Genomic DNA, 9,284 nt, shown 5'->3' with positions numbered 1-9,284 from the left:
GAGAGTTTCGTAACTCCAACCCACATGAATTTAGCTAGGAAACAAGAGAAGAAAATATGGTTGCAATTTTCCAGAGGTTCCGGACCAGGCCAGCCGGTGTGCCCATGCATGCGTGTGTTGTTTCTTCCAACTCACTATCCATCAAACATGTCATGAAAGATCGCCTTTTTTCCTACCTGTCTATCGCGTACATATGTCTGCGAACCTATGCTAAGCATGTGAAGTGCAATGCAACACGTCATATTCTTTTCTAAAACAGGGAAAAGGCATCGTGTTTTTGCCTCAATCTATTAATTAAGCAGAAGAAAAGTGTCTAGTAAATTGACGAATAAATCAGGCTAAAACCATAACAACAAACCCACATGCAGACTAAACTCCAAGCATGCAATCTCAATCGCCTAGAAAGATCAACCAACCCTCCCAACATGCAACAAACGCAAGCCCTCGACTTGCCATATTGGTCACCACATCTTAAAGCTAGAAACCCCACTGAAACACATAACCAAAGATAACACTGGAGAAGATGAGAGAATCCATCCCTTGTGGTGCCACTCCTTTTTACTTATACTTGCGAGATACTCCTTTACCTTCGTACACAAACAACTAACACAAGCATCACATATAAGTATGTTTCCATCTCAGCATTTATGTACGTGACACGAGATGGAAGACATATATTACTAGATGGGCAAGCGCGCTTCGCCGCGCCGCCTGCCAAACGTTGTTTCACTCAAATACATCTATACGTCTGATATATCATAGTGGACTACATGACCACAATAAATAAGAACCTGGTCTATATATCACGTGCAGTCTATACTTTAACTCAAAAAACATGATGCGTGCATATGATGTCAGTGATGTAATCGTCTCTTGTCCATCTCACACTGATAAAGATAAAATTGATTGTTCTATAGTAGTGAATATGCTAAGTCTACAATCGTAAGTAAAACCGGAGGATACACTCATACACACAAGAATCATCAGTGAAGGGCTCTTTTTTTTAACGTTTTTAAGGATGTGAGAAAGACATACTTTTACACTTGCGCTCAAACTAAACTAACATAATGCCACTTAAAAAGTTATGTAGCATTTCTCTGGTAGTGCTCTCTCATTTTCACTCGTCACTGCATTATAATTATCTGCTAGACCTTGTTAGCTTCATGTTGTCACATCATCATCAATTCATCATCAATTCCCTTTGGCATAAAGAGGTGATGTCTCAAAGTGTTCTGAATCTACATCCTGCCAAAAGGAAAAGCAGTAAGTTGAGATGGAAAACATGAAGACATTAGAACGCATGAAAAGTACGAAAGTCATTAACTCATGAAATGCCAACCAAGGAAACATTTCATATAATCGAGATCCATAGGAACATCTCCAAGTTCACCTATAAGTTCAGAACATACCATCTGCAGAATTCCCACTATCGAAGTTCTTAGTATTTGGTGTATAGGGCTTGGAGACTAAACAACAGACTTAAAATTTAGGCTTCACAACAACATACATAGCCCCCGTTTATGTTCAATTGATTGTGGTCCATAGCCCTTCCAAATAGAAAAATGTAAGGTATGCAACCATACATGTTGATAGCATGGGCATTGGTGAAGACTATCAATAGGATAACTGCAACTATTGAAGTCCTTGTGGCATGCAATCCTTTAAGTAAACAGTTGTAGTTAGAAAAAGAATATTTAAGTCTAGAATCATACTAAAAAAAGGATACACACAAGAGGCATCAATAAGGAGCTCGACTTTTTGTCCTTGGCAAGGCGGATCAACTTTTTATACTGCCACTCAAACTGAACTAAGAGAATGCCAATTTAAAAGCTATGTAGCATGAAACTTTGAATCACAACTGAATTAACACACGATAGACTTATTTAGCACTTGCTAACGCGCCACAGATGTATAACCGACCCCTCGTAGAATCATCATGAGAATACAAAATAAAAGCCTTCGAGATCAATTCAATTTGCTCATTCCTGTTAGGTAGCAGAAATTACTTTCTGATTCGACAGTCCATCTCCCTACGTTTCTATTCTACCATCTCTTCCTGACTCGCAAGAGAGGCCACATCCCAAGGGTCCAGGTTCCACAGTAGTTTGTGGTGGTGGCCACCCGCATGGTGGATGCAAACATGTACAACCAGTGACACCGACCTGAGTGTCGTGAGTTAAGTATGCAGAGAGGATTCAGTTCATTGCCCAGCGCTCTCTCAAGGTTCTGTAAATCCAGGCACATAAAAATTACAGGGAGATAGAAGTACCGCACCTGCGGTTTGGAGAGATATACAATGCCTGAAGTTCACAAGCTTGTTCTCTATAACGGAAATACACTCTAGATTAGCACAGGTGGATAAGCCAAATGGTGGATAAAAGCAAAAATAATAGCATGATGTTCAGACTGTCTGTTGTCGTTTCAACAAAAAAACAACATCACTTTTCTTTCTGAAATTTCTTATCTAAGAACCCATGCTATAACGATATTTGTAACAGTATAATACTACAACATACTAACTTCAGCTCGACCACCAGATACACCACCATCAACACTCACATACTTCCATACCCCCCAAAAAACCTTTATCACTATAAGTAGAAAAGCAAAGGATACTGCAAAACATAAGAGCGATTTGCAAAGGTTATATCCTTTCATCAAAATCACCAAGAATCAAGACGGACGACTGAAGTGTCATAGGAGGGCCTATAGGCATTAGGATCGATCGAATGAGACCCGGCAATTCTAATGCCGAATAGCTGAGCAGCAAGCTCAATTCGCCAGCGAGAAACCTATGTCATCCTGAACTGCTTAACCAACACATTACATCTATTAAGCATGACCGTTAACGACTCCACAAAATCACGACGGGCAATACCGCCACCCCATCAGACATCAAATAAACCCATCCAATGATCAAGCTCATCTACAATATCATAAAAGTATACAACTAATAAGTAAACTTCGGGATCTTATCAGTTGCAGGCATCAACAATTCCATATGGAAGCTAATTATTTAGGACTAATTTTAGTGCACCAGAGAAGCATATCCTTCTCTCCTTGTAAAATCATGTCTAAAATACCAGAAAAAAAAGTCAAAGATGAAGTAGCTCACCTCTGGTTGGAGCGGCAGCTCTATTCATGTTGCACAAGCCATCTCGCGTTGCTCCTCTTCTACTCCCATCTTCCTAGCTGAATATTCCTAGCCTCAACATATTTATGGCCTTGACAAAGCAGAAGTAAAATAAAAAAACATTCCAATGAATATATCAGAGATACAGATATACACCAAGTTTTGTAAAAAAGAAATCCTTTGGGAACATCAAACTTCAGAATGACGGGTACATGTGAAAGGTACAAACATTAATTTTATTTTGTGGAAAAGAATCCGCTATAGAACATCAAACTTTAGAGTGTTACACAATATCTCTGCCTACATGTGGCCTTCGATAACACATATCCTCTAGAAAGAAAGTAAGATACACATCTAAATGTAAACATTAATAATTAGGACATAATTAAATTCATTCCGACAAAACCTGTGTTGATGCTATGGCAGGCAAAATTGTAGTAAAATTGATTTTTTTGCTCCAAGTGAGCTCGTATCATTTTCTGTAACATTAACATGGCCAGTTCACAAGCTGCTAATCTGGATCTAAGATTTAAAAAACTGATTTTTTTATGAGATATACAAAAAACAACTAAAACAAGTGAGCTCAACTTTCCAGAAGTACTGATCTTCTTATGAGATATTTCTCTTTGTCTTCAACAGAGATATGTACCATGCATATTCATTTCGAAGTAGATACTTCAAGACAATAAGAGATGTGAATTAGGAAGGATTGACGTGTTTCCTTCAAGTCCAGCTAAAGTTTATTCTTGAACATCATGAGTTGTGAGCAGGTTATACCGAAGACATAATATTAATGTATAGAAGATATCATAAAAAAGAAACTATATTACTGAAAATACGATGAAAGCATCAACCTTACAGACAAAATGGAGCAACCTTTTGCAAGTACTGAACTAACAAAAACTTTCTGAATACATTACTAAGCAGCTTCTGCTTCTATGGATTTTGCTGAATGAGGAGCAAAAATGGCACGGATAAGATAACCGAGTGACATTGAAAATACGTAAAGTAAACGTTGATGGGGTTTGTAGACAAATCAGAACTCCAACCAAGATATAAATGATTTGATTAAAATCACATACACCTTATGTTGTAGCCACACACGCATCGAGTGGCCATGGCGGCCTTAAAACCTAGAGTTGATGTCCATGTTTTTATCATCAGCGAGAGGAAACTCATCCGGTTGCATAAATGGCCATCATGGCCCTCAAACCCTAGTGTCAATGTTGATGTTGGTATCGCAGTAAGGGAATTTTTAAATTCATAATATGTATTTGCACCAAGAGTTGATTCATCCACAATATGTGGTTCTATATTTTTGAGAGAAAATGCAGAAGAACTGAATGAATTTGCAGCAGGACTATATTCTCAAATAAGAAAGGAAATTAGGTAGGAGACACCCCATAGCCAAGAATTGTTCACTACCAACAAACGATGTGGACTAATTGGTAACGTCACAATATATAAATTTGCAACTACTGCATATAGTGAAACCAAGTGGAATGGCACGAAAATAAAACCTTAGTATCTGAGATGCTGACAATAGAAAATTATCAAAGCTATTTTTGTATCAGCTCTGAACTAATTTGCTGCAAGTTGCACACCATTTGTTGTATCATATATTAGCATATTTTAATTAGCTAAGCTCTAATATTCCAATTTTTAATTCGACTTTGCCATCTCTTTGAAGAAATCTTTTACCCTTTTTATAGCACTTAGCATCACTATAATATCTAGATCAGTAGAAAATTTAGTGTTCACCTTTCGACAGCCTAAAGCCCTAAACCAAGGGATGGAACTTGGATGGAGAAAAGAGCTAGGAGGATGGGTGGATTAGTGCAGAATTGACGAAGGGGGTGGAAATTACTGGTTCAGAAGCCGCACATGTAGGCCTCCTTGACATGGTGGAGGGACCAAGGAAGCATCATCGCTCATGCGCACCATGTTGATCCACAGGGCTGGTCCCAGACATCCTTACATGCGCACCTTGCTCTCCCAGGCCGTCCCCTCAGTAGCCTTCACGCAGCAGATCCGCGACGCGCCGACGCCGATGTCCACTACTACCTCTGCCCCAGCAACTGCGGCTATCCCCCACGGCACCACCTCCATGCCGCCACCACCACTCTCCCTAGTAATCGCGCCGGTTCCAGACAGCTTGGCGCTCCCACTACGTGGGCAACTGGGCATTCTCCATGGTGGACTCCATTGGTGGGTGGTCGTGAGGGCGAGAGTAGTAGGGGCGGCCGCCGCCCGCCGGGAACCCTAGCCTGCAGGGGCATCTTAGAACGAAGAGGAATAAGAAGAACTTACCACCAACGCCCCCGCCTTGCACTGCCCAAAGCTCCACCTCCGCCGGTCCTCCACAGCCCCTAGCGCCCCCAAGGTCCGCCGCAACCCGTTCATCTCCGGCGGCGGCGAACCCTGCACACCCGCACCCACCCTAAGTATTTTTCCCGTCGGTGGCTCGTTCGCCGTCCCTTTGTCCGCCGCGGAGAGCCACGGCGTCGCCGGCTCCGGCGAGGTGGACGGCAATGCTACAGCTCCGTCCCGCTCTTCTCTCTCTCAATTGCGGTGACGAATGGATCAGCCCGAGTTGAGACCTGAGATGATAACGCAGAAAAAAAAGGGTGGGCGGTGGCGGCCCCACACGGGCGATGCGCGCACCGTCAAACCTCTGAGAAGCCAGGGATCGCAACAGCAATACTTATTGTATCTAATATTGGGAGTCTCTACGGCTCAGCTAGCTGAGAACGTTGCTCGGGCACAGTCGAATGACGTGATGTATCGATGTATGCCTTGTGCCTTTTCACGTTCGTACATGGGAGTGCACCCGGAAAAGCTGAGCATTGTTGCCGCTAGCATAAGTCCTAATGAATTTGGGGGCCCGCTCCGTAATTTCTCTTCATCACGTACTGCTTTTACATTATATAGTCTGCGTGTCTTTTTTTAGTTGGTTAGCTGCCGCGTATTGGTTCTAGTTTACTTGATAGTTGTCATACACAACCTAACTTTCATTTACGAAGAAATCACGACACAAAATTCACTTTTAACTCAGTTGCAAACTAACATGTAAACGAAAAAAGAAATCCTAGTTTCAAACCCAATCGTAACTAGAAAAATTACACCCCGACTTGCAACCGGAAATTTCTTAGTCGCATTCTCATTTGCAAATGGAAACTCAGTTGCAACTCCATTTGCAACTGGAAACTCAATTGCAACCTCACTTGCAGCTGAAAATAAATATTAGTTGCAACCCAACTTACAACTGTACAAGCTAAGTTGCAACCTACTTACAACTATGATAAACTCAGTTGCAACCTCACTTGTAATTGCAAAAATCCCAGTTGCAACCCTACTTGCAACTATAAAAACTCAGTTGCAACCTCACTTGCAAGTCAGGAAAAAAATTGTCAACCCCAGTTGCAACTATAAAATCTTAGTTGCAACATCGCTTGCAATTTTGTGAGAAAACTCAGTTGCAAACCGACTTGCAACTATAAAAACTCAGTTGCAACCTCACTTGCAAGTGGAAAAAATTTATCAACCCCACTTGCAACTACAAAAAAACTCAGTAGCAACCCAACTTGCAACTAAAATTTTTAAGTGCAACCCCACCTGCAACTATATAATGACAACTACACTCCACTTGCAACTGAAAAACCTCTCTTGCAACCCATTTGTAACTAGAAAAAAACTCAGGCATAATCCATTTGAAACTAGAAAATCTCAATTGAAACCCCGTTTGCAACTTGAAACAAGTTAGCTAGTCGCAACCAACGTGCAACTCGCATACTATCACAAATTACGACACAACCCAACCTAGGTCGACCGGAAATTAGTAAAACCCATAAAAATATATATATATTTAAAAACATAACAATGCAATAAAATGTAATTTAAGTATAATACTTCTTTTGTGCATAAGATACACATTTCGATTGAAAATGAAGTACTTGTATATTTTTAAAAAATAATTAAAACAAAAAAGGCGGTGTAATTTAACATCATGGACATGGTCATATTTCCTCTATATAGCAACACATATTATGTAGTCGATTATGCATAAAAATAAAGAGAAAAAATGGCAATAAACATGAAAAGCTATAATTATGAAAGTGCGCCAGACCGGAAATGTAAGGGATAGTGATGATTAACATATACAAATGTGGCTCTTCTGTCAAATGGTACAGTATACATGATGTTACGCTCCGAGGGGTTGCAGGTTCGAAGTCCACACTAGTAGGAAACTAGTTATAGGTGGGATACTATTTTGTGGCGCATCAGTTTTGCGTGCGTCACAGAACCAAAAAGGGTGCGCCATAGAAATAGCGTATTTTTGTAGCACACCAGGCACACATGCGCCACAGAAATATGGAGAGTCCCACCCCCGACCAGGCCCAATAATTGGTTTCTCTATCTCTGTGGCGCACAGAATCACGGGCGCCAGGTGCGCCACAGAAACAAGACATTCTGTGGCGCACCACACACACATGGGCCACAAAATGTGGCCTTTCTGTGGCGCCTTGACCCATGCGCCACAGAAAGAATCTTTCTGGGTTTTTTCGCTCCCCACGCAACTCCACCCCCCTGGATCGCCTTTTTACCTCTGTAAAATACAAGACAAATAGATAGAAATTTAAAAAAAAATCCTTCGAGGTGCCCATGTATTATGTCATCTAGTAACACTGAAAATTAACAAACTTCAACTTTTTTTTCCAAAATTGCATTGCAAAATCATCAAACTGGATTTGTGGTTGCATACGAACTCGAAAAAACGCACAATATATCAAAATGATCGGGAGAAAATTCTACATCCAAATTCACCCGGATTTACCGGTTAGCAAATTTTTAGAATCACAAAATTCGAAAAGAGTAAAAAGATATGGCAATTTCAAGATTTTTCCTGCAAAAATAAAAAATGGAAAAAAATTTATGTGCCGCACCATGTGCCCATGCGCCACAGAATTATTTAGCTCCATTTTGAATTTCGGGGGCACCTTCTCCTCCACTTCTCTTCCACTTCTCCTCCCTTCTCCTCCTTCTCCCTCCTCCTCCTCCTCCTCCTCCTCCTCCACCCACACCTGGCGACATCCTCCTCCTCCGGCGACCACCTCTTCTGTCTTCCTCCTCCGGCGATCACCTCCTCCGACGACGACCTTCCTCCTCCTCCGGCGACCACAACCACCTCCTCCTCCTCCGGCGAACACCACCACCGCCGCCGCCACCTCATCTGCGGTGACCCCGCATACCACTGCATGGTGTAGTACGTAAGTCGTTGACATAACACAAGTGAAACACCGTTTCACCCATATTACATCCCTTAGAGTGGTACAACAGAAACATATGCAAGTCCAAGGCATGTCTATAGAAGGATACACAAACTGTTTATAGAAGATCAACATAGCCTCTGCTGGCGTGTAGTTGACACACGTCCGTTGGGAACCTCAAGAGGAAGGTGTGATGCGCACATCAGTAAGTTTTCCCTTAGTATGAAACCAAGGTTATCGAACCAGTAGGAGTCAAGGAACACGTGAAGGTTGTTAGTGGCGGAGTGTAGTGCGGCGCAACACCAGGGATTCCGGCGCCAACGTGGAACCTGCACAACACAATCAAAGTACTTTGCCCCAACGTAATGCTGAGGTTGTCAATCTCACCGGCTTGCTGTAAACAAAGGATTAGATGTATAGTGTGGAAGATGATGTTTGTTTGCGAAGAACAATAAAGAACGAAGTTTGCGTGAGATTGTATTTCGTATGTAAAGAATGGACCGGGGTCCACAGCTCACTAGTGGTGTCTCTCCCATAAGATAAATAGCATGTTGGGTGAACAAATTACAGCTTGGGCAATTGACAAATAGAGAGGGCATAACAATGCACATACATGTCACGATGACTACTATGAGATTTAATCAGTGGCATTACGACAAAGTACATAGACCGCTATCCAAAGATGCATCTATGCCTAAAAAGTCCACCTTCAGAGTTATCATCCGAACCCCTTCCAGTATTAAGTTGCAAACAACGGACAATTGCATTATTTATGGTGCGTAATGTAATCAACACAAATATCCTTAGACAAAGCATTGATGTTTTATCCCTAGTGGCAACAAGACATCCACAACCTTAGAACTTTATGTCACCGTCCCGCATTC

The 9,284-nt window shown here is 41.6% G+C and overlaps 1 long non-coding RNA gene across 1 annotated transcript; it reads right to left on the bottom strand.

Annotated features, from left to right (window-relative positions):
- Positions 1 to 888: 888 nt before the first annotated feature.
- On the bottom strand, positions 889 to 5,484 carry LOC124665926. The gene is made up of 4 exons (XR_006990750.1): positions 5,001 to 5,484; positions 3,116 to 3,224; positions 2,275 to 2,322; positions 889 to 1,245 (listed from the first exon to the last, which is right to left on the bottom strand). It is a non-coding gene; the product is annotated as an uncharacterized LOC124665926 (long non-coding RNA).
- Positions 5,485 to 9,284: the final 3,800 nt, after the last annotated feature.

This window comes from Lolium rigidum, chromosome 6 (genome assembly GCF_022539505.1).
Source record: "Lolium rigidum isolate FL_2022 chromosome 6, APGP_CSIRO_Lrig_0.1, whole genome shotgun sequence".
NCBI lineage: Eukaryota > Viridiplantae > Streptophyta > Magnoliopsida > Poales > Poaceae > Lolium > Lolium rigidum.
This window is presented reverse-complemented; position numbering and strand designations above follow the sequence as displayed.